Source organism: Enoplosus armatus, chromosome 21 (assembly GCF_043641665.1).
Source record: "Enoplosus armatus isolate fEnoArm2 chromosome 21, fEnoArm2.hap1, whole genome shotgun sequence".
NCBI classification, from domain to species: domain Eukaryota; kingdom Metazoa; phylum Chordata; class Actinopteri; order Centrarchiformes; family Enoplosidae; genus Enoplosus; species Enoplosus armatus.
In genome coordinates this window covers 11,112,426-11,137,696 of record NC_092200.1, presented here as the reverse complement: position 1 = coordinate 11,137,696, position 25,271 = coordinate 11,112,426, and the positions used below count along the sequence as shown (strand labels likewise).

General features: G+C 41.3%; 1 protein-coding gene across 2 annotated transcripts in view; it reads right to left on the bottom strand.

Annotated features, from left to right (window-relative positions):
* neto1l (neuropilin (NRP) and tolloid (TLL)-like 1, like) overlaps window positions 1-25,271 on the bottom strand; it is a 61,898-nt gene that overhangs the window by 24,989 nt on the left and 11,638 nt on the right. The window lies entirely within an intron of this gene.

Below are 25,271 nucleotides of genomic sequence, written 5' to 3'. Positions count from 1 at the left end.
CTGCTGAGCCCATATGTAAAGCAGCGTATGAGTGAGGCTCATGGTTATCAGTGTGGGGTAATAATCCACACAAACATGCAGAACACACACACACACACACACACACACACACACACACACACACACACATAAGTAGCCCACACACAAAAACTCAATTTCCCAGTGGCCTGATTTTCTCTCAGCTGCTCAGCTGTGACATTTAAATAAGCATCTGATTAATAATCTCTGCTAAAGTGGTTGATCAAGCTAATGAATGGCTGCCATTAATCACACCAGGCACAGCTGTGGATGGAGGGTGAGAGACAAGGAGAGGAAGAGGTAGAGAGATGGGGGAGGAAACGAGAAGATTTTCCACAGTTTGATTACTTACAGTCCTTTCAATCACATCTAAAGAACAATTTTGGCAGAGGTGATTGTCTCTGTCACACGTTCACAGTTTCCTGTATTGCGTGTGTGTCTGCAGTTTTCAATCTAGCAACTCATCCAGCGTTCAACTGCCAAAGCAAACATACATGTTATATACTGAACTATTCAAAAACATTGCCTGAGCAAACAAACGGCTGCTGTGGAAACCCCCTTTTTCGATCAAACGGTGCTGTAAAGTATAGCTAAATAGCTAATACCCACTCGACGGGGTTTTGTTGACCCCGCGGATGAGAGCCCAACTATATAGAACAGTAGCTGTGAAAAGAGGAGGCCACAGGATCTGCCGGGGACTGATAGGATTCACCACACCCTGGGTGTCATGGCCAGTGAGCTGGGTCTGTGCCCCGGACAGCGATTAGCAGCGATGTGAACCCCAATGCCGCGCCACAAGCGTAACCAGCTACACACCAACGATCCCGCTAAGAACTGTGCTGGACTGGTCCGCAGAGGAAAAGAGAGAAAGAAAAGGAGTGTGTCTCATGATTATGGTGCACAAAGTGACATGAATTACAATTTCTCTGTTATTTATCCAGGGAAGCTTAACTCACTCTGCTTCACATTCATACAGACATTAATACAGCCTGTCCTTGACCTGTATTTATCACCACCATAGCGATAATACACCGAATGCAAATTATGGTCGGTGACACAGTGAGGGGGGGCTTGTAGCTGAGAAACCTCAGTGGAAAAAAGCTACTGATTAATCCCCACCCCTATTTCATCCCTAAACAGTTCAAGTGCCCTTGAGCCAGGCACTTAACCCCAGTGCTGTATGTTCCAGTGGAGGTGTTCAGTGTCCAGAAATATGAGGTTGAAGAAACGTCGGAGCTTGGAGGACGGACTGTCACAGCCTTTCAGAGGCATATAGATTACAAGAACTGTGTGATCTCTGCCCTTGTGTGTGAGCTAATGATTCATGTGATACATTATTGATCTCCATAAGGGAACAGCTCCTGATTCAAACAGGGATACAAGGACGACTCAGCAGGGCAGGCATGTGACTCTCAGGGTCATCATGGTCATCTTCAACTTCATCAACACCACCCATGGTGTTCCGAATGTGTTCATTTGAGTTGATTTCATATTAGATGGTATTTATTATATATACAGTATGTGGATATAGTTACACCATTTTTCATACAATTGAATTGCAAGTGTTTAGTTCAGTTCATTCATACTACCACCACTTAGATTGACATAAAGTGGACATCATTTCAACCATTTATTTTAGCTATCAATTTTACTACTTTCTATGTCCACATAATGGTGATAGACATACATATCTATATTGGTACGTGGAAGTATCATAAATGTTACATACGTAGGACACATAAATGGAAATCACATATGGTGTAGGGTTGGGCTGATGGCTCACAGTCATCAACCACTGAGCCCTCTGCCATCGTAACATCATGACTTAAAACCCCCCCGAATAAAATGTCGTTACTGAAAGTGCAATAAAAGCTTTAAGAGGAGTAAAAAGCCAATAAGAGTAATTTATCACTATGACTAGTATTTAAAATAGCTTTTATTTATCATGTGATCTGCTTAATGAGGTAGCTTAAGCACAGTGTTAACCTTCCCTCTGCAGCTTCCAGACCCTGGTTGGAAGACGTCAGTGTGATAAGAACTGTCTCTACATTCTTGTGTGAACTTGGCGATAGTTAGATATTCTCTGTTAGTGGTGTGTATATTGGGTGTGGATGGCAGAGTCTGAGGGAACCGCTTTGTGGCATTGGCTAATTGAATTGTTTTTGCGAGGTTACCAACTTACCAGCATTTTGCATTTCAGGCTCATGATTTTCCCACTCCTTAGTAGCTACTTCAATAGGCATCTATATTTTAACTTTTAAAGCTCAAGACAAGTTTGAACAATGTCATTCAAAATGTTTCATATATATGTGCAACTGGGGTATGTCATATCTTTACAGAATGCATGTATGAAAGCGTATTTTGTTGAAATATATGCCAAATATATAAAACTGACACAAATTACTTTATACTTTTATATACAAAGTATATGGTATAGATATATAAAATATAGACAGATACTTTGATGACATATATGTCCATATATGAAATTGTTGTATTTCATACAGTTGCGTGAATCCAGCATATGTACATACGTTACATATATGACAGATGCACATATATTAGATTCACATATGGGTACAATATATAGCATTATAAAAATGTGGTGTAATGTCTTAACTTGCATTGCGTGTTTTGTTCATTTACTTTCTTAACTAGTTTTGATTTCATTGACTAAAACATCACTTGTTTCCAGCCAATTGAGCATATTGGCATTGAAGGAGAAAACCTATTATTTGTTAATCAATCTGACTCATTCATTCATTAATCCATCTCCCTGTCCACACATCCCTCTATATTTTGCTCCTGTAACAGTTTTACTGTTAGGCGTTTGGTACACACTGCAGTTACACTCACAGTGTATATGACACATCACATAAAAGTGTCCATCAAGATTTTTGCTTTGAGAGGACAGCAAGGAATTTGGTCGCTGGGGACGACTTTCACTTCATTTTGCACCTTTATTCACAGTGATGGATTTAAGAAATCTGTTTATGGCTGTGTGTGTGTATGTGTGTGCATCCATAGTTGTGTTGTGTGTGTGATCTCTTTTCCATCTCTTCCATTGGTCAAGCTGTTAACTGATCTCCTCCTTCCTTCCTCCCAGAATGCCCCTGGGAAACAATGACAAGGACACAAAGCTGATCCTGAAACAGGTGCCACTCCAGCACCTTGTGAACAATGTCCCCCATCCTATGTGAATGTGTGTGTGTGGGGTTGAGCAATGGTATACTGCAGTGGTATAGTGGTGTCTGAATTTGTTAAAGTGCATCAATGAGACGATCATATGTTTTGTATGTCAAATATTTAATACCCACAAGTACCCACAATGCAACCTGACCACTGCATTGTGGCACCAGGTTATGACAGGGAAGAAAATGTGTGGAATAAAAAAGACAATATCTCTGGTTCTGCTGCATCCGTTTTATTTTAAACTGTCCATTGTGAGTCCGACAACATTACAGGAGTGCAACACTAAACTGGTGGAGAACTGTTTTAACGCCATAGATTATATACCTGCATGTATACACACTGTAACACCTCTGCTATACTGTATGTGCTGCTACATCTGATTGTAAGCAAATTTGTGTGAATGATTGTGCAGCTTTGTCAATGCCGAGTGCATGTTTTGTTTTGAGTGCTCGTGCATTCGAAGGTGTAAACACACTGTGTGTGTGTGTGTGTGTGTGTGTGTGTGTAAGATGCACTGATGGCTCAGGCGGGAACCCATTCCTGATGGAGCAGTTAGTTGTCCCTAGGCATCACAGGTGTTTCTATCTAAGTGACGCCCCAATGACAGACACATTCCATCCTGGTTCCATTTGAGCAACCATGCAATAAATCAACACAACATCGCCGCACTGCCACTCATTACTGCACACAGAGTGTCGGCGAGGCAGAGAGAGAGAGACACAATGACATAAAGGGACAGAGCGAGGACAGTTCTGCTGATCTGCAAACAATGCCCCCCCAAGAAAGGTAATTTGAGAGTCTGATTGCTTTCTTGAGATAGTGTTTCATTTCACTGTCATGGAATTATGAGAGGTAGCAGACTCCTGTTTCAATTTTCACTGCTGCTCTGCATCTGTTCCAGAGGGGGGAATCAATGGCTCACAGACTTTTGTATGCCAACAACAGGCTACAATTTGACCCTGTGGGGTGATAAACTGCAGCCAAACACACTTTAGCTAGTGGCCAATGCAAACAGGAGTGGCTTTAAAAGGAGGACTGCAGAACAAATTGCTTGCCACGTTAGCACACTGACAGTTATGGTAACATGGATCTAAGATTAGATATAATGTGATTTCAAGGTGAAAGTATGCGTAATATTAGCCTTTAAATAAACTCTGAATCATGAATCAATGAGCAGAGGAAAAATAAAGGAGAGTCAGGGGCAGAAGCATTTAAATCTGTGGTTGTGGAGAGAGAGAGAGAGACTGACAGAGGCAGAGAGAGATTATGAGAGAGAGATTAAGAAACAGGGAGAAAGAGAGGGATGCAGATTGAGATTTTGGCCTCCGAGCTCCACGGTTTCTCACACTTTTCCATCACTAAAGTGATTGACAAATTGTTGAAAAGAACCGTGATAGGATTTACAGCTGCATTAAGAATATTACACCAAAAGTGTAGCTGTGCAGCACAACAGGAGCTCTAAGGGGAGCAGGTCATTAGACCAGAGGCAGAGCGAGCTATAAAACCTGCAGTTCTGGTAACAATCACAACCGTCAGCCGTGCTGGAAACATTTCCAACATTCATGTTCCCTTTGAGAACATAATCCCTACAACACACGGGCTGCTACAACAGCTACTTCTAACATGTGTTTCTAGAAACAAGGCTGGCAGTATGGACTGCAGTTTACTAGTATACAAGTGGGGCATTTACAGAGTGACACGTTTCCTTTGAGGAGTAATCCAAGAGAGATTTTGAACACTGAGCACCTGAACAGCAAATGTTAACCAAAACTGACATATACAGTATTTTGCACCAGTGGTTTAAAAGTTAATGATTATTCTAAATAAATCATTAAGACCACCAGCAGCAGAATTCATTTGAATGCACATACTACCAATTCTTACAATCAATTGTAACATTTAAAGGGGAACTTCACTGATTCAGAGTCAGTCTACAAGTCATAGGGTGTACTCCTCAGCTGGAAACAGTTAGATAATGTCTTTGGCTCTGGAAAGAGCTTTATCAAGTCTGAGTAAATGACCCTTGTTTTGGCAGCAGGGTAATCTTGACTTGGACTGCATACAAACTTGGGGGTTGGGGTTCGAAAGATGTTGACCAGGCAGAGAAAGTCTATGGAAAAGATGCTATCAAGTTGCATTATGGGAAGTGCAGGATCCAGTGCTTTTGGAGCTTTACCCATTATCAGGAATAAAATGCAGGATATATTCACCTCAACAGCATTGATTTTGACCATTTTATCTTTGCAGTGCAAAATCACTCATTTAGTACTACTTTAAACCTGCTGACAGATGTGTTTGGCCACTAGGGGGAAGTGGAAAAAAGCTCCACATATTTTCACCTTAAACTTGACATGGTGAACTTTTTGCAGTTCTTTATATATTATTATACATTTTTTGCTGAAAACAACTGTCTGTGACGCTATGAGAGTAGTGAGACTGAACCAAAACAGTAAAGTTGAAGGCCGGAAAGCCAAAACAAGAACTGAAAGACACTAAAATGCTCCATGGAGCCAAGGGCAACTGCAGAATCTGTGGGTTCATCACTACAAACGACCCTGATACAAACGGTTAGTAATGTGATCAATTGTTAATATACAAATATTGATTATATCAGCTCTAAGTACTAAATCCAACTGGATTTATTGCTTTATATCACACTACATCAAAATGGGGCTAACATCTTGTGTGTACCGTGCAGCTTTTCAGACTTTTTTTCAAACTAATAACCACCACACTTCCTTTTCACATGTCAGCAAGCCGCTGCTTTCAGTTGTCACCAAGGAGATGCAGCTTCATTTAACATCCCCCCACCCCCCTCGACACTGGCTTCTCTGACCACAAAAACACTACAGGTAACCAAGCCAAGCGAGCATGTCATGGGGAAAGATGAAATGAAGCTTGTAGACCCTGACATGCACAAACCCACAAGCTTCGATCTCCTGTCTCTTTTACTTTGACCCCTGTCTGCTGGGATGCACCAGGTGTTAAATTGGCTGAACAGAATGGAAATATTCAGTGTGGTGGGCTACCTGTGTTAGGTTTGACTGAGTCTCTCTCCACTGAGCCCAGAGGATAATCCATGCAGGGCTGGTGTCTCTTCAACCAGTATTGGAAACAGCAGCTGTATGGGGACACATTTTGGACCCTCTTGTTATTTCATTCCACATTTGATCAAACTGAACTGGATTCATTTCCTCTTTTAGGTATCGTATTTTTTTTCATGATCGCTTGTTCATAACAATAAAGTAGGTTTGATCAGTTTGAATTGGATTAATTTCCCCTCTTCAGAATCACAAGCTCATAATAAAAGTAATATACTGGACTCATAGTTTTAGGACTAAACTAAATGTGCTATTGTCTTCCTCTTACCCTGTCTTGCTCTTACCCTCCCTGACTCTTTCAATGCAGTCTATTTCCATAACTCTTGAGCCTGCTAAATTAAGCCAACCAATCCTGATGTGCATTAAGGCTATAACAGGCAGAAAATATTTACGTCAGCAAATTACTCTTGGAGAGACTACTCGACAGAGTGACTGGCAGCGAACTGCCAAATCTGGCTTCACACCCACCCTCGTTTCATTGGATGTTATTTGGAGGAAAAAGAAAATTCACTTTGTGTACATTAAAGATTGTGTCAATTCTCCAAAAATGTCTCACTAAGTATGAAATCGCATGAAATTGCCAGGTAAGTAATCACCTGGAGTGGTTAAACATAATGATGGCAAATACCCAGGCTGAGTGCTTTCCGTGAAGGAGAGTATATTTTCAAGCCGTGGCCATTACATCCAAATCAGTAAATGCAATCAACAGAGGAAGAGAGAGGGAAGGACGCTGCAGGAGCGCAGGGTGGTACTGTAGTGACATACTAATAGAAATTAAATTTTTATCTGCGCACTGAAAACTGCATTTACACTTGCAACCTCAGGTTTTACTGTTCCAAACAACTCCCAGCAGAGCAGACTAGAAGGTAATGGAGGGTGACCGCAGTGTTGGACTTCATTTCGCCAGCGATTTGGGAACAATGAAACAGCTGAAATGCCTGAACACTGAAATGAAATGGGGGTTGCTTTAGAAATCCACACCCTTAAGTATTTCAATCATTTGAATCCCTCTAATATCTGCATTTTATTCATTTTAATGGGTAATACTGGTATTGACAGTTCAATCAAATCTTTGCAAATTTTTTGTGCAAGAAAAGGTAAGGAACCTTTCTTGTTTCACTTTGCTTTATGCCCCTGTAGGCAGGTTCAGAACAGCAAGCATGCACTCCTCATATCATGAATTCACTTGGCGTGTTTGAGATAAATACTGTATGTGCAAAATATCCACATTACACAGGAGCTATAAAATGGAGAAGCACCTGTTGCTTCATCCACAAGAAGACCTGTTTGGAAAATCCTGCAGGTGTTTCTTAAGGGAAAAAAATGCAAAGGGAAAAGTCTTCTACAGCAGCTCTAACTGTGTGTAAAAAACAAAAAGCTGACTAAAGCATTTCCTACCTGGGCTCGTTGGAGCAGAGCAGGTCAGAATGCTTGAGTGTCTATCAATTCCTCTATCATACTGATCCAAGTCTAAAAACTCAGCACTTCTGTACTTTTACAGACATGGTCATTCTGGTTTCATCTACCTTGACTGCAATCTCACTTATTGATGGCACCGGGAGTCAATAATCAATAACACAGTATTGAGAAATCAGCACTTCAAAGTCAGTGCGTGCACAAATGCACATTATGCATAAACACATTGTGTCACGACAGTAAGCTACAGAATACTTACAACTAAATGGATTTTTACCACAAGTTAGAAATGTAGCTATCAGATCTAATTTACATTAACACAAACATTTGGTCTCTAAAAAGAACACTGTGACATTTTGGGAAAAATTCTTTGTCATTTTCTTGCCATGAGTTAGATGAGAAGATCGATACCACTCTCATATATGTCCATTACCTGTGAAGCTACAGCCAGCAGCCTGTTAGCTTAGCATAGCACAAAGATAGCATGAAAACAGGGGAGACAGCTAGCCTGGCTCTGTCCGAAGGTAACGAAATCCGCCAAGCAGAACCTCTAAAACTCACTTATTAACGCTTTCCATCTCGTTCGTTTAATCTGTAAAATAGCACGTTGCAGTGTAATGGGGGTTATGTTCAAGATTATTTAGATTTTACACTTCGGTTTTTGTAAAGCAGATATAATGTGTTAATGAGTTTTAGAGGTGCTGATAGGGGGATTTTGTTACCTTTAGCTACACTTGTTGCCAGTCTAGCTGTTTTCCTGTGTTTACAGACTTCATGCTACGCTAAGCTAACCGGCTGCTGGCTGTAGCTTCATATTCACTGCACAGACAAGAAAGCTAATAAGCGTATTTCCCCAAAATGTCGAACTGTTCCTTTAAATCAACACCCTCACCGTAGAAAATACTTTTGAGATTTATTCACTACAACAAAACAAGATGTTAAATTCCTCCACTTTCTTATACAGACACAAATAGATTTGCACACATAAATATACCTCCACTCACTGCAGTGACACTTGATTAAGTCCCTGTTGGCACAGCAACAAATACCAGCATGCACATTGAGTTACTGATGAACTATCCGCTGAATCCCACCCGCACTGCTGTGTCCATGTCCTCCAGTCCCACTGTAATCGTCCTATAAGGGAGAGCTGCTTGAGCGTCATACAGTAAATTTCAGTACACCCTCATCCCTGCACAGGACTGATCTCTGTCAGCACCGGATTTCATTGAGAGGAGGGTGAAATATGATGTTGTTATGGTGTTGTGATCGATCAAATTGTAGCTAAGAGATCCTGGAGGGAGAGTTCATGCAGGACGCTGTATTTATTTATATGTTCTCATATGTGTGCATGTGTGAACGTGATTCATATAAGTATGTGCGTGCATGCCTGCATAAGTACCCACATCCAATTATGCGGCTGCATGTGAACATACAAGATTTGCATGCATGCTCAGCTTTGAGCATCCAGATGTTCCAGTTTGTCATATTGTGTGCCGTCATTGCTTTTATGGCTGCTCTGACATGCTCCCATATGGACTCATCTTTGCTGACAGGCTCATCATTTCAGTCAGCAACGGCCACTGAAATGCCTTCTAATAAGACTGGACCGCTGTCAGAGTCCGCTCTGTAACCACTGATGGACAATCCCATCCAACTCTGTTCACTGCTGTGAGTCTGACAATCTAATAAGCATTCATACAAAGAAAAACAACTAGATTACTAGATTATGAAATTGTTTCTCTGTTATTTTCTGAAGTAGTTAGCGTATTGCTTGTGTTATGCAGAAAGTTCATATTGTATAATGAAGAGGAGTCAGCTACAATGCAAGGGGTTATGGCTGTGTGTCTGCAGGAACACCAGTCAAGCTTCTTAAGATGCACTGTTCTGTTGCTGACACTCTGACCTCCATGGAGAAGAGGAAAAAGAACAGTTAAGTGAGCAATAAATTAGAATAGATACCACAGTCTAGGGGTGTAACGGTACACAAAATTCACAGTTTGGTATGTACATCGGTTTTGGGGTCACCGTTTAGTACATTTTCGGTACAGCATGGAAAATAGTATAGAAATATAAAATAGTATTTTTGTCATAAATAACACAAATGTCAGTAATGCTGACAATGGACCTATTACATTTTTCTTGCTGTCTTGCTATTTCTTGTGTTACCGTATGAAGGTAACATTTTTAGCCATGCTGGTGGCATTTTGATTGCTTTTGTGATCCCCTAACTTTACATCTAGTGCCATCATCAGGTCAAACTTCACATTTCTACTTTCTAATATTTTGGTTAATGAATAAATAACTGAAAAACTGATGACATAACCATCAGCTTGAGGGTGAACATTACCTGCTAAACATCAGCATGTTAGCGTTGTCAGTGTGAGCATGTTAGCATGCTGATGTTAGCATTTACAGCAAAGCATCACTGTGCCTGAGCACAGCCTCACTGAGCCGCTGGCCTGGCTGCAGACTCTTGGTTTTGTTTCCACATGGGAAGCAATGTCAAGACATGCAGTAAAAAATGCATTGGCACTGGTCCAAAGGTTAGAGAAGCTTGTTCAAGCCTGAGAGAGGAAAGTGAATAGCAAACACCTACCTCCCTACCTCTCCAACTACTTTACACCTAAACTGGAGCTTCACAGTGCAAACAGTAGACTGCTTGAAGTGAACATTTCCAATGTGTATGAAAAAGTTTATAGCTGCATATGAATGTTACTGAAAAAGAAAAAAACTTGACAAAATGGCTAACTAGTGAATTAAAGCTTCAGTAGGACACGGGTGAAATATAGACTATAGTCTTGACTGTGACTTCAGGATGCCAAGTATCCAGCAGCATTGTCCCTTTCTGCTGATATCCTTAGTCAAAGCAGGAGCAGAGCAGTTGAGCTGAATCTATAATCAGTCAGTACCAATGGGCTCAGTGTGAGACTGCCCTTGAGGGCTAATCTATATGTGTCCCCAGTGCTTAGGATGTCCACGAAATGTAGTGACTCTGAGCCTGGACACTAAGAGGACTCAGAGGCTTAAGAGTAAAGGGGAAAGGTCTAATGACTGAATTGTTGCTCTGCCTCTTTTGGACCTTATTCATATCCTGCTTCTTTTTTTTTTTCATCGACCCCTTCTTCAATATCTGTCTAGTTTCAATTCTATTGTAAGCCACTGCACCACTCCCGTGGCAACCCCCTGAAATGTTTGCACAGAAACTGTTACTGTGGCTATTGACTCAGTAATCTTTTTGTGCAGATATATTAAGATTGCAGAATTTTTTTTTTTACTATAGCCTATACTGTGGAGGAAGATTAAAATAGGATAACACACAATTGTATACGGATGAAAAGAAATTCCGGTCTTTAAGCTGTGTTTTCTTGTTCTTTTAACACATGTTGTGGATTTCTTTTAAACCACTATCAGCCACAAACAGCAAAAACTACTTATTTATCATCCATACTTGGCAGTAAAGGTTTGATTTTAATCTGTGAAACAATGAAAAAAAAGATAATAATCCTCACCAGATCCTCTCTACAGGCTCTGCGTACTTACTTTCAGTTTTGATGGCTTTGCCCTCTATCAGCTCCTGCAGTACACTTTTATTATTATCCTGCTAAAATATTTTAACAGTCCTCTTCAGGGAGCTCCTGGCACACTTTGCATTCTAAAACCTAACTTTATAGTTCACTTGTCAAGGTGATAGTGTTGACGGGGCACCTACTTTCTCTAACAAATTACGATGACAAGAGCCGTGCACCTGACCTCTGACAGGATTTAGACTGCAGATTTTTACATTAAAATCCGCCCTTCTTCTGTTTATGTGTACATATGCATGCTTGTGTGAGGGAGAGAGAAAGGGGGGGGGGGGGGGGGTGCAGCTGTCAACATGGCAGCCTTTCTCTCTCCTGTCCTGTCAACCTCTCCCCACTTGTGCTCTGCATCCCATGGTGCAGAACAAAGATGGGGCTAGGAAAACCTCTCTTTCCCTCCCTCTCCTCCTTCATCTTCCAGCCTTTGCCCATCATTCTTGAGTTGCAAATGTCAAACAGGTCGTCATTGAACCTCTGTACGACGCACTGTCAACATTTTCACTCATCAAATCCAGTGTCCAACACAAGCATTGTATCGGTTACTGTTTAACATCCAAGCTCCGTATCCTGGAGTTCATGTGTTTGACATAAACAGTTTCAGCATAGGTTTCTGGATCTGTGGTCTCAGTGCTCCGCTGTCATCGTGGGGGTCTAAGGTCATGAGCTTTGGACTCGTGAGAGTGATGACAGCCCAGAAACAAAGACACCAGACTCAGACCCTGAGGCATCATTTCGACATGTCACACACGTCACTAGCATCCCTTTGCATCAGGGATGTTGAGTGTAATGACATCTGTGTCAAGACACCCAACAATGTCAGTGTAATACACAAGGTGGCAATGGCTGTCTTTTTTAGTCATTCATACACTCACGCTTTCACTCACTCATCACTTGTGCATACATTATGAATACTGTCCATACACAAAATCTGGTCCATAGAAAACACAAGTGTTTAAAAAGTTATTCTACTATTCTACTACTTTCTGTTCATCTTTAAATGGAGGGGTAATTTTCTATCACTATCCATTACACCACACCACACCAAAGGTATGGCTTAAAGGTGCCCTCTGGAGCTTTTTTGTACATTCAGTGCTACTCACCAAAACGCACCGCCTAACAAACGTGTGGAACGCATTTCCTTCCTCATAAAACATTTGCAAAGCCGAATTTGTTTGGTGTAGTGTTTATATTCATATTTGATTATTAGCAGTCTTCTTGTTTACTAACGTTGTTGGCACATTGCCTCGTTTGTTGGCTCGTCACCACCGCCAAATGTCAGTCAGTGAAATACCATGAAAACAACGGAGGTGTGAATCCCTGCTTGCACACATGTGCGTCCTCATGTGTACATGGCACACACAAAAGAGCGACCCACTCATAAAAGCATTGCTCCACAGTGCTGCTACTTCACAGGGTACCTTTAATTTGATATTGTCAACTAGCTAAAATCATTGCATTATGGCAAATGGCTGAGTGCAGGCCATGATAATGAAGTTGTTTACACTTTATTTGCAATTACGAAGCTATGAAAATACACACAAAAAATAAATAAATCTACAAAACATTGTTCCTCTCGTGTAAGAATGTCTTGCAGATCAAATATCTTTTCGTCTGCAATTCTCATCCAGTGGCTAACAGATATTTATAATCTTTGCAACGATTGAAGTCTTTTTATGTAAGTTGCACACTTCACACTGTCAGGTATATGATTAAGATGATGATAAATGGTTCAACAACAATGTTTTCAAATGACCTCCAAAACCACTTAGTCTCTTCTGCGCTGCCTTCAGCTCTGTACATCCTCATCTCCTGGTGAGAGTATACACGATCTTTATCACATCAGGTAGCGTGGCACCATCACACGCTCTAGTCAAAACCAGACGGCAGCTTAATATTATCTGCAAAAAGACATTACGATGTCTTGAACCTGCTTGTTTTGTACAAGGTTTCACAAAGAAAGAACTTTAAAAGTACATTAAGAAATCTACCCATCTTTTAGATCAAGCAGTTTCCACCACTAAGATGCACATTAGTGTTGCACATGTGTGTCACAGAGCAGCAGCGTGAAGACAAGACAAAGATATGACAAAGAGTAAATGAACAACTTTACATAGTGTTTATGATCATGAGCTTTATGAAGGCGCATTTGAAAGCACTGTTGCAGGACATTAGTGTGAGTGTAACTGGGTGTGTTTTATAGTACATATGGCATGCATACACTGTGGCTGTACATATAAAGATTTTTAGTTTAGTACATAAATATACCTTACTAGTATTAGTGTATGTGTGTGAGTGTTAAATGCATCCCTAGCTCCCCTTGCACCCAGTGGGGAGATCGACGGCAGCTTGAAGTTTTCTGAGGTGAAAACACACAGGAACACCTCGAGCACAACGCTGGAACTCCGCTGGAGAGTTTTGAAATTAAAAAATGTGTGTTTCATAAACACACACTCCTTCCTCACTAACACGATCTCTGCAAATATCTGCTCTGTCAGTGCAGATATTCTGATGCACTTCCTGTGACAGGCTCTCCTCCCTGTGTGTGTTTTACTGTGTGAGAGCATCAGTGCATGCTTGTTTATTTCAAAAAGAGGTGCAGTGCTTTGCCAGTTGAGAAAAGCTAATTGGTAAGTACAACTGAAGTGTTTTTCCTCCTTAGGCTCCCTTGAACATTTGGCTGACAAGATTCATACATTCAAATTAGGCTTATTTTCCTCTTACTGTCATTGGAAATTCAAATTTGTTAGCAGTTGCTATTTGAAGTGGGAGGTGTTGATTTCTTGGATGCGTCTTTTTTCAATTAGTTCATCAGACCTTGGAGAACATGCACAAGTAAAGTTTTACTGGTTGTTAACAAGCGTATCATTTATAAAGATAATTTCATTTCATACATTTTAGCTACAATTTGAGTTTGAAGCAGTTAAAATGTTCTCCAACCTCATTTATCAGCAGTGATGGTGCCCCCCCCCCAAATAATACTTGCAGCTTTAAGGAAGGATAAGGCCTACTTGGCAGTGGGACTCTCGCCTGCCACCAGCACAATAAGAAGGCAACAGGAAGCTAGCCAAGCACTAGCTCTCAGCACTAGCTGTAGGGGTCTAAGCAGTGGGGAAGCTGTACCACAACATAGATTTTGCTACATGTCTGCCAGATTCAAGCATGAATAAATAAACATAGCAAGATCTGTCCAATTTTCCCTCAGCCCTTAGGCTTTAAACCAGAATACTTCTGACACCTGCTATGATCATTCATTATCCTTTCCTCACATGCATTATTTCACAGGTGCCAAGTTAAAAATAGTTCCATCTATTTTTGATGGACGCCAACGAATAAGTGAAATAAAGCCCACTTGTGCTTGACACAGCACATAGTGCCAGATGAGGAGATTACTGCTGGTTAAGCTGCTCCAACCGTGGGTCCCACAACCAAATTACTCAACAGGTCACAGTTCACTTGTTAGAAAACAAGGGAGCCTTCTGGGGACAAGATTCCTACAACATCATTTACTGCTCCATCAATGGTCAAGTTTAACAGACTTTTTTAGAAGGAGTTTTATACATGCGAAATGGTTCTGGGGTAACATCATTATGCCACGTGCATTGTGTTTAAGACTTCATTAAAATCTCCTGAACACTTCCCATGCATTAGGGAGGTTTTCTGCAACTTCTGAAACACCTTTCTTGCATTAGCTGCTATTTGTAAAGGACTGCGTTCAATATTCATTTGAATTCATTACAGAACTCCATTTCCTCCACTGCTTATTTCTCCAACAGCAGCCTAATGTAAAAAAATAACAACAACCTGGTGGTGTTTTCACTCAACTAGTCGTGCAGCCCAACCAGCTCCGGAGCTAGAAACACGCCTGTCTGCTGCCTGTTTAACAACCCAACGAAAATATACATTTTCTAAATATTTGTCATAAATCACTGGGCTGCTTTAGCTGAATATAACACAAAAATGTCAAACACACAGTAATGCTCAGTAACACCTTGCTGAACCAAGTGAAAGCAACACCTGAATCTGTACGTGCTTGTCAAAAGCATGGCAAGCAATCAGCGATTCACATCCTGACAGGATATCTTCCAGAACTACTGAGACATGCAGCTTGTGTAGAACTACTCAGTTCAAACTGAATCCAACTTTGGACTTGAAGAAGTTCGTACAATCTCAAAAGGGAAGATTTGCTGCTTTTCACTGTTTTATATAATTGTAAACCCAATATCTTTAGATTTTAGACTGTTGGTCGAACAAAACAAGCAAATATAGGACGTCTCTTAGGTGTACACTTAGGTATTGCTGGCATTTTTTTTTTTTACATTTTCTGCCATTTTGTAGCTTAAATGTGGAAAATAATCATAGTTGCAGCCCTAATTTAGGAAATAATCAGCACAGAGCAAAATGCTCTAAACTATAAGGAAGTCTGGCGATGAAGCAGCAAAAAGGAAGATGAACCAGTGCAGCAGCTTTGTAAATCATCTAGTATGACATAGACAGTATCAACCAAGGCTGAGTGGTAAGTCAGCGAGATGCCCAGCGTGGGGCTAAGAGACAGAGGCGGGGTACAACCTGTCCACTGCAAAATGGCAGGAATAACAGGCTGACACACAAAGACTGACACGGGCGAGAAGAAATTGGTCATTGCTGTCGGGAAAGTGAGAAAAGAGAGAAACAGAAACGCAGAGAGGTTTTTGGAGTAGAAAGAGAATAAGGAAACAGCAGAGGGTGGAGAAATGGCAGGGTCTTGAGAGAAGGAGGGAAGCGAAAGAATACATGCTATTAAAGAGTATCGAGAAATGGGAAAAGCAGGTGACGGGGAACGGGAAAAACAGAGCCTGACAGAAGCAGAGAGAAATAGGAAAAAATGACAAATGTGAAGGACTGCGAGCTGTCTAAATTGAAGAGAGAAGCAGGTGATTAGTAGTGATGTGATGGCTTGAGGTGAGCGTCTCTGTGAGTGTGTGTGTGTGTGTGTGTGTGTGTGTGTGTGTGCACGTGGCTGCTGATGAAGGATAGCTATCGAGCAAGAAAGGGAGAGAGGCAAAGGGGAGAGAGAAAGGCCACCAGCCAAGTGGTCTAGTACCATCCTGGGAGAAACAGCATCTGTCTCAGCAAAATAGAGAGGAGCAATCAATAACTATACAGTTAAGGTGTGTGTGCGCACACTTGTGTGCGTGTGTATGTGTGCTCCTGGTGCATTGGCCTTTGCAGTTTGCTTACACTGCATCTACACTGCTGCTTTTTGATAGAAATATATGGTATGCTAAGGATATATGAATGTGTGCATGAGCATGGTTGTCTGTAATTTTTACGGATATCTTTTGTGTGTGTTAAAGAATCAGATAACAATATATTGGCAATATTAATTTTATATTCTACAACATAAACAAACTTCTTCAATCTTGATATGGAGCCCGTAGATTTCTTCTTTAAAGAGCAGAGCATGTGGAGCATGTACCACATAGGCTGAGTCCTAACCCCAGCGGCCTGGGCCCTTTGCTGCTACTATCCAATAAGGGCAAAAAATGCCCAAATGTTTAAAAAAATTAAATTGTGACCTAGATGCGTACTGTGTGGGACATTTTACAGTGTTCTCTGGACAAACTATGTAATTGTGACTAAATGGCGCTTCTGTACTGCAAGTTCTTGTTATTTAGCCAACATATACCGATATATATGCAATAAGCTATTATCAGTTCATTTGTTGGTCTAGCGCGAGACTGAAATATATCAACAACTACTGGATGGATTGCCATGTAATTTTGTACGGACATTCATGGCCCCCTCCAGATGAATCCTACTGATTTTGGTGATCATCTGACATTTTATCTAGGACCACCAGTGTGTCCACGCTTTTACTACCTGTGAAATATCTCAACACCTGCCAGACGGATTGCCACAAAATTTGAGACATTCATGGCTCCCAAATGATGTATCCTAATGACTTTGGTGATCCCCTGTGGTTGACGTTTGTGGTTTTGAATGTAAAGTCTCATCAACGATTGGATGTACCCTCAATGTTTCATATAGTGTAACCATGAGGTCAGAATTTGTCCAAATAGCTGCAAAACTAATGACAATCCCATCATCCTCAGCTATGCTTTTGCTAATTAGCAAATGTTAGCATGTTAAAATGCTAAACTAAGATGGCGAACATGGTAAACATTGTAGCTGCTTAACATAAGCATATTAGCATTGTGCCTGAGTACAGCCTCACACTCGGCAGCAAACTGAAGCACATGGTCAATATGCTCCCTTCATCCCATCTCTAACCTCGCCTTTCATAACATTACAGCCATAAATACACCCGAGAAGAGGGGCTGTAATCTCACTGAGCATCATAGTACCAAAATCCATTTCTATTTGGTGCCCAATCCTAACTAGAAAGCTTCATTTAAGAGTGGCAAAATATGGCTGCTGAGAAGATGTCGCTATGCAATTGTGTGCAAAAGTGAAGCATGATCAGCTTTATGCAAATATCTGTTTCTGTGACCTGTGGAGAATGCAGTGGGCAATTCACATAATGGATTTTCATCCCCTACATGGGTTTACTGTGCAAAGAGTCAATGTTTTTTTAATTTTCTTTTATTATAAAAATAGAGTTTCATTTATCACTGCCAGGAAAGTATACAAACATCACTCTCTCACACACACAAACACACAGATTCATGATGGATGCAGTGTGCCCACAGCTATCAAAAAGATGAATATATATACTGTATATACACTGCATTTATTTCTGTATGTAACCTTTGAAGTCTAATAAAAATGGGGAGAAACACTCTGATCTCCCAGAGAGAATAACCCTGTTGGTCAGATTCACTGCAATCAAAAGGACCGCCTGTTTCTCAATGTGTGTCTGGGGGAATTAAGACCCCCGAATGAGAAATCAAATCACACAGCATTTCCTTTCATCTTCTCTTGAATCGATAGCATGTCATAAAGTATGTTGGAGCAGACCTTGCAGACATTCTGGCATAATCTACCGATGAGGATGACTGCTTCTTCGCTCTTTTGCGCAGTTTCAAACAGAAAGGAGCTTCTTGCGACACCTTTGAGCTAACTCCCCAAAATGTCAGCTTTTATCACAGTCACGTTGACACGCCGCGATTAGCCCTTCATCAGAGTGTTTGTCCTTACAATACAAACATTTCCGTCATCCAATTTAGTCAGTTTAGGCTTTCCCCTGCCTGGGTGTTTGATGGATGTCCAGGGAAGTTGGCAGTGGAGTGGAGACTAGGCTTTGATGTTTAGGCCCAGACTGTTAGAGTATTCAGGTTGACTTTGATAAACCCCATTAGAGTGTCGCTATCTCTCCCTCTCTCTTTTTCGTACACACTTACAGGCTATGAGCCTCAGAGGAATGGGTGTGAGGGCAAAAATACAAGGTTGCTCCGACACTGCATAAATTCTGAGTAAGTGAGTGAAGAAGTGGATGGTGGAGAAGATAAATAACCGGCATCTGCTAACAGAAAGGGAAGGCAAATTGATTGAGATGACTGGGGATGAGAGAAAAAAAAAAATCCAATAGTGGCACAGGGTTACATTACAAAAGATTTACATATGCAATTTCAGGCTTTAGTCACCATGAAAGATTGAGAGATGTATATCTCCATGTCACTGGAGACAGCTGGTTCTTTGAATGTGCAGGCAGAGCGGCAGTAGGTGAACATGAGCTTAATCATAAAAGAATGAATGATTCGTCAGGAAGTCTGGCGGAGGTCGGCACTCTACATGCACGCCAACGCAACGCCCCATTCACCGCTCGCCACTATCTAAATTGAAAAGAGTATTTATACCAACTTAGGGATCAGAAGTTAATGGAAGCAGTCATGCATCAATTGAGTTACATAAAAATGTCAGTTGGAAAAGGGTGAGATAACTACATCCTTTTAAAAGACTTTTAATTTTCTCAAATTGGCTTTTTGTGTCTGATAGAGGGTGTGTGTGTGTGTGTGTGTGTGTGTGTGTGTGTGTTTGTGTGTGTGTGTGTGTGTGTGTGCATGTGCGTGTGGGTGGGGGTTGTAGGCATATTACTGTGAGAGTTTTAATCAGACATCAGAAGGGGTATTAACGGGGAAATGTGCTAAAAGAGTAGGATCAAATAAAGATCTCACTCCGATGTAATGGAACGCTACTCTTTGGTGTGCTGGCTAATCGTGCCGGCCAAGTCGCAGCACAGATTGCTCGAAGCAAAAAAAAAATGGTGCCATGACAGAGGTGAGGAAGTGATTAAGATGCAGTGGTAACTCACTGTCACTGTTATAAAACATGTAATAAAACCTTTGGCACAAAACAAGGACTCCCGCCCTGCCCTCGTGTAAACTCTTGGTATCACTTGGTATCTAATGCCTCTCATATAATCCCATCTGTTAGTTTATAGGAGGAAAATACTATCATTTCTGCTGCTTCACACATCTGAACCCCAGGCAAACTGTTGCCTCTAGCTGATGAAATCCCCCTCACATTTAATGAAACGAAAAACCCAATCCCAATCAGGACTGCACTGCGAACACCCAAAAGAGACTTTGAGGCGTGTTGACAAAACACAAGCTGTGCCAAAACAAATTAACACCACACTCACTAATAAAAAGCGGTGTAATTTTACCACTGTTTTGCATACTTGGCACATGCTGAACTACAATAAGGGTGGTATCTCAAATGTTCATTAATTTATGGTGAGGAAGCATAAAACTACACATTTCAGATGCCACAAACTCAATACTCTGCTGATAAAAGCTGAAGTACGTTCATAACTGACGCTGCACACTGACAGACAACATGTTTGTATTTTAATGCGTCATTTGTAGCAGAGCCTTATTCTATTTCAAAACTCTAACAACAACTCAACAACTGACATCATTGCTGTAGATCATATCATAAGAACATCACTGCAACTGCCCTCGCTGCTCAAAAGGGCAAACATGTGAGGAAAGTTGTGGATACAAGCTTCATATTGCTTTATAAAGGGTGCATGGAAACAGTTCCTGGCAGCAGTCTCTCTGGCTTGGCTGCACATTCCAGCTAACACAACTGATTGTGTTCACATGTTGGGAAGCCAGTGAGGGATCATATACTTGGCACTAGCGACTGCCACTGGTAAGTTGAGGTGCCTTAGTGTCAACCTACCATGCATTAACCCCCGTTCACACATACAGACTCAAACACTAGAAGCACGACAGACTGCCATTCCACAACAACGTGGAGAAGTTGAGGAAGGTTCAAATTTCCTCTGACGTGCGGGAGTGACAACCAATTTCACTTGTTTTGATATTCTCGGGAAACGGAAGCACAGCTGTATTTTACTGCAACTCAACTCTGTAAAAGCATTTTAAACAAATGTGGAAAAATTCGGTTCTTGCGGTTTTCGGCTTCCCCACTCAATATAATTTTACAGATCAACACTGCCTAGAAACACATAGTTCGAGGAAATAAACTATTAGAAAATAAATGTCCAATCAGAACTGAATATATCATTTACATGCCCAACTACGGCCACAAGCTTCAGGCTCTTTGGAGGCAAGAGGGAGCCTGCAACCTCTGCATATGTGAACAGGTGAAAGAAAGCAGCTCGTGTTGCATGTCACACATGTAGCACATCTGACTACTCCCTCATCAGATAAACAGTGGATGCAATGACCATAGTGCACAAGGAACTGTGAATCCAAATTGGGAGAAATGTTGACAAAAACAACAACAAATACAGAACATGCCATGGTTTTGGTCAAAACGGCCTTCCTCATTCTTAACAGGAAAACAACAAATGCTTTGCAACTCAGCACTTAAATACCAGATTTTTTTAAATAACCTTTGTTTCAGCTACAAGGGCAAAACCACAGATGTTTGACAAGTAGTGTGTCAAGAGATCCGCCGCTAGGAGCTAAAACCTCACTCCAGAGCGAGTGCCACCAGCAAATGAATATTTAAGCCACACCAAAGCTCTCCTCTCCACACACTCAATTTAAGCATTTTCACTGAGCTTTTTCCTACCACAATCTAAGTTTCCACAAAGCCTCGCCTCTTCAGAGGCAGAGCACGATAAAATCAATGACTCAGACTTCCCTCCTGATCTTTTTTTTTAGGGGTTTTTAAACCTAATCCCACCACCATCTCCCACTTTTCTTTATTTGTCTGTCTGATGTATGACCCTGCAATTCTGTTTCTGGCCCTCTTACCTTGCTCTGTGCTGTGGTGGCAGAGGAGATTAGTTCACGTGTGATTACAAACACAACAGATTAGGCTTGGTGTGTGTGGTGGAAATAGCCTTTTGCATGTGGTTTTAGACGGAATGAATAGTACAGTATTTTGCTCTATGTCAAACACCAGAGGCAATACGTGAAGTTCATTTCACACAAAGACAAATTATTTTCCTCTGTTATGAATCACCAGTGCAGCCAGCATGCCCTCCTATAACAAAGAGACAGAGAGTTAGAGAGAGACTGTGAAATATCTAAACTAAATCAGAAGGTAAAGTTGGCAGACTTTTGAAATACTAGGAAATAAAGTGTTGCCCAGAGGGCGACAAAATTCTCAGCCGAGCCCCACAGATTCAACCTAATCTTTTCTAATTTAAGAAAAAGAAAATTATGTCCTTGTGGCACACGGCTATCTAGGGAAGGGATGGTGATTTCAATCTCACTTGAATTCTACATCTTACCAGAAGAGCCCCAAAAGGATTATGCCTGAATATTTAAGATTGCTGTACACGGCGAGGCTGGTTATGAATAAGTATTTTGAGGGAAAACGTGTGCAAGACTGTACCATATGTGTTTGTTCCACGTGAAGATAAACCTCACAATATTCTACTCTCCACTATCCTCTCTTCTGTACAAACATGCCTGCTTTTACAGCCAGCATACAAACCAAGAACCAACGTCACCTCTGCAAAATGAAAAGGATTTTTTGATCTGACGGTTCAGATGTAGCTGCTCAGTGGAGGTCCAGCGTGTACGTCTGTGTTTGTGCGCCGGGATTAGGAGTAGCATACAGATTTGAGTAGTTTCCCCCAGCTAAAATCCAGCTTGGCTCAAGCCTTGGATGAGAAATGTCCTCTCTCACATCTTTTTGCATGTGCGTGACTCCACACATGTGCACAGTGAGCATGTATAAAAAAAATACTTTTTTCCCACCAATTAGCTCAACTGTTATTCTCTAGTTTACACAGACAGACTCAGCATGCGTGATCATTGCAGTATGCTGTATCTGCAGTGTGCAGATTTTACAGAAAACAGATTCAGGCTCAGTATTGTCAGCAAATACTGCTTCTGTCCTGTGTAATATTCCAATTTTACAAAAGTTTCTTTACTGTAAACCTCACTATCCAGGATCATAACTGAATAAAAATTACATAAATGTGCTGAATGGATGAATAATCTACTTTTTTTTTTTTTGACAAACTGAAGGATTTCCCAAAACAATTTTATCCCCCTGCAGCAGATCAGATATTTCATTATACAGAATGAATAAACAATCATAGCGCATGCATGAAAGAAGATAAAGTCAGCAAGTCCCAATTTCAATCCTGGAGATATAAAGCCAAACAACTGTCACAGAAAAAAAACGTTATCTAGTAATGCGTTTTTCATGCACGGCAATTTAAACGCACAGAGAGCAAACTGTTAGGGCAGCTTAAGCGGTTTCAAGGCTGTTTATGAGGAAGTGCAGAAATCACTATGTGTGCCTGCGTATCATGAGGAGTCGTTTGTATGCACATTAGGCACACAGGCTTATTAGAGGCCACAAGGTAAAAAGCCAATTGGCATCCTTTTATAGACGGTGGCGAGAAAAGCCGGTGTCAGCTCAATGAATATTCAGATAGAAGCAGAGCCTTGAGGGGACATGGAACAGCCCCAATCTTTTATCAGTCTTCCTCCCAGCGTGGCCGTAACCTATTCACAGCAATCCAAATCCTTTTCTGTATCGCTGAATTCTTCCTTCCATCCGTCTTTCTTTGTCTCTTTGCATCGCTCATATATACAGTATGCGCTATAGTATAGCTATGGCTCTCTTCTCTGCCTCAGCTTCCCCCCCTAGCTGTACATTTTCCTGCGTAGGGGAATAATGAGAGCCAGCAGCGGTGGGTGGCCACGTGCGTCCCATTGTATAGGAGTGCTGTGATTAATCGAGCTTGCCAAATGGAAAATGAAATGCCAGCAAGGCCATGCTGTTCAGCAGGCTGTTAGTGTTTGTTTGAGAACAAAACAGATATGAACACACATGATCGACTTCCTGACTTTTCCAGGTCCTTGCTCTCGGCAATCTGCCAGGAGACAGTCGTCCTATGGAGGAAGATGGTCTTAATTGACTTGCATGACTCAACGTTCTCCTGCAACCCTGCAGCACCTCAATAATCACAGATGGATGAGCAATTTGAGCTTTGACAAAAATGAAAGAAGAAAGAAAGGAGCTGATGGAACACCTTGCTAAGAACATGTCTGTTCGTTACGCTGTCACCCTGACAGTTCTTTCAGCTTTCGTGACTCGAGGTTCCTGGGCCAAGCAAATGCTTGACACCTTCAGCAAAATGGCTGAAAGTAAACTGAAAACAACCGTATAGAACATCAAGCCTCCCGGAAACCAAATGTCACACACACCTTTAGGACGTCAAACGGTAAACATTCAAATTTAACCTGGTCTTTCCTGTAGGAACTGTTTAGCAGCCCGCAAGCTCACATAATGGATCCTCTGGGTGCAATAGCAATCCTTCACACAGACGGGGGAAGGCAGGGGGCACCAAGCAGGTCTTTTTGTGGAAAATTTAGCCTTGACCGGCCTGGAAATTCTGCCATTATGGTTATGAATGAGCTGCAAAATCAGGCATCACTTCAGTCCCCTCTCCAAACCCAGCACAGCTACAGAGCGATATAGACTACTCTGTTGTGCTTTGTATACAAATTTTGTTCCATTGTTATTACATGTTATATTTCTTCCTTGGTTGAACCTATAGGGAACCCTGGAATAAATAAAACATGATAGTCTGAGAGAAGCTGGAGACTCACAGTCAGTTGTAAACCATAAACCACTTGTCATGGCTTTTCTATAAGCCTATCAAATGGTAATGATATGCATTAACCCTCCAACACAGTCCCAACAGTATACGGAGCGAACAGCCGGTATATGACCCAAGCTGCTCTTTCATTTCATGAAATGTACCATCAACTCGTTTTATTGTAATTTCCTATAAGGGAGTATTATGTATTGTTGTGGGCGTCCGCTTGAATCCACAACTGTTTTATCATTCTGAAATGTTGTGAGGATTACTCAAATTCCACATTTCCTAATCCCATCATGGTCTTGCCCTCCTTCATGGTTGACAACATTCTCCCAGCGGCAAAGCAAAAGCTTGCCATTACCTTAGATTACCCTGATGCCAAATGTGATTTAGGTCCCTTTGGAATCAGACATTTGCTCTTGGATGATAAACTGGGAATGCAGAGTCCAATCCACTGCCAAAATAGGACGCAAGAAAATGGAGGAGCAACGTGTAGATAATGAAAGCAGAACATTCATCATTCATACTCCTTTTGAGGCAGTTATTAGGCTTTTTATCCCTGCATGTTAATACAGGAGCTCCCTAAGGATGTATCCCACTGATGAGAAGATGAAAACAAAAGCAAAACACGTCGAGTATGGAAAGCAATCTGCTCTACGATGTCCTTCGAAAATCAAGAGGTACAAATCAGGAGCGATGAGCAAACAAAACTCATTCACCTTCCGAAAATGAAAAGACCTTTTCAATCAACTCTTAAGAGAATAATTCTCTAAGACGTTTTCAATGGGCTGAAGCCTTATAATGTGTGCAGAGATAAAACACACAGCTCAATCTCATTGCTGCCTAATACGGCATAATGGAGAGAGTCAGGCTCTCAGCGTGACAGCCAAGGATCCACCACGGTGATAGGCTAATGAAACAAAGAGCCTTAGGCAAGCTGTTATACCTACAGAGGAAGGGAGTGCAGAAAGAAAC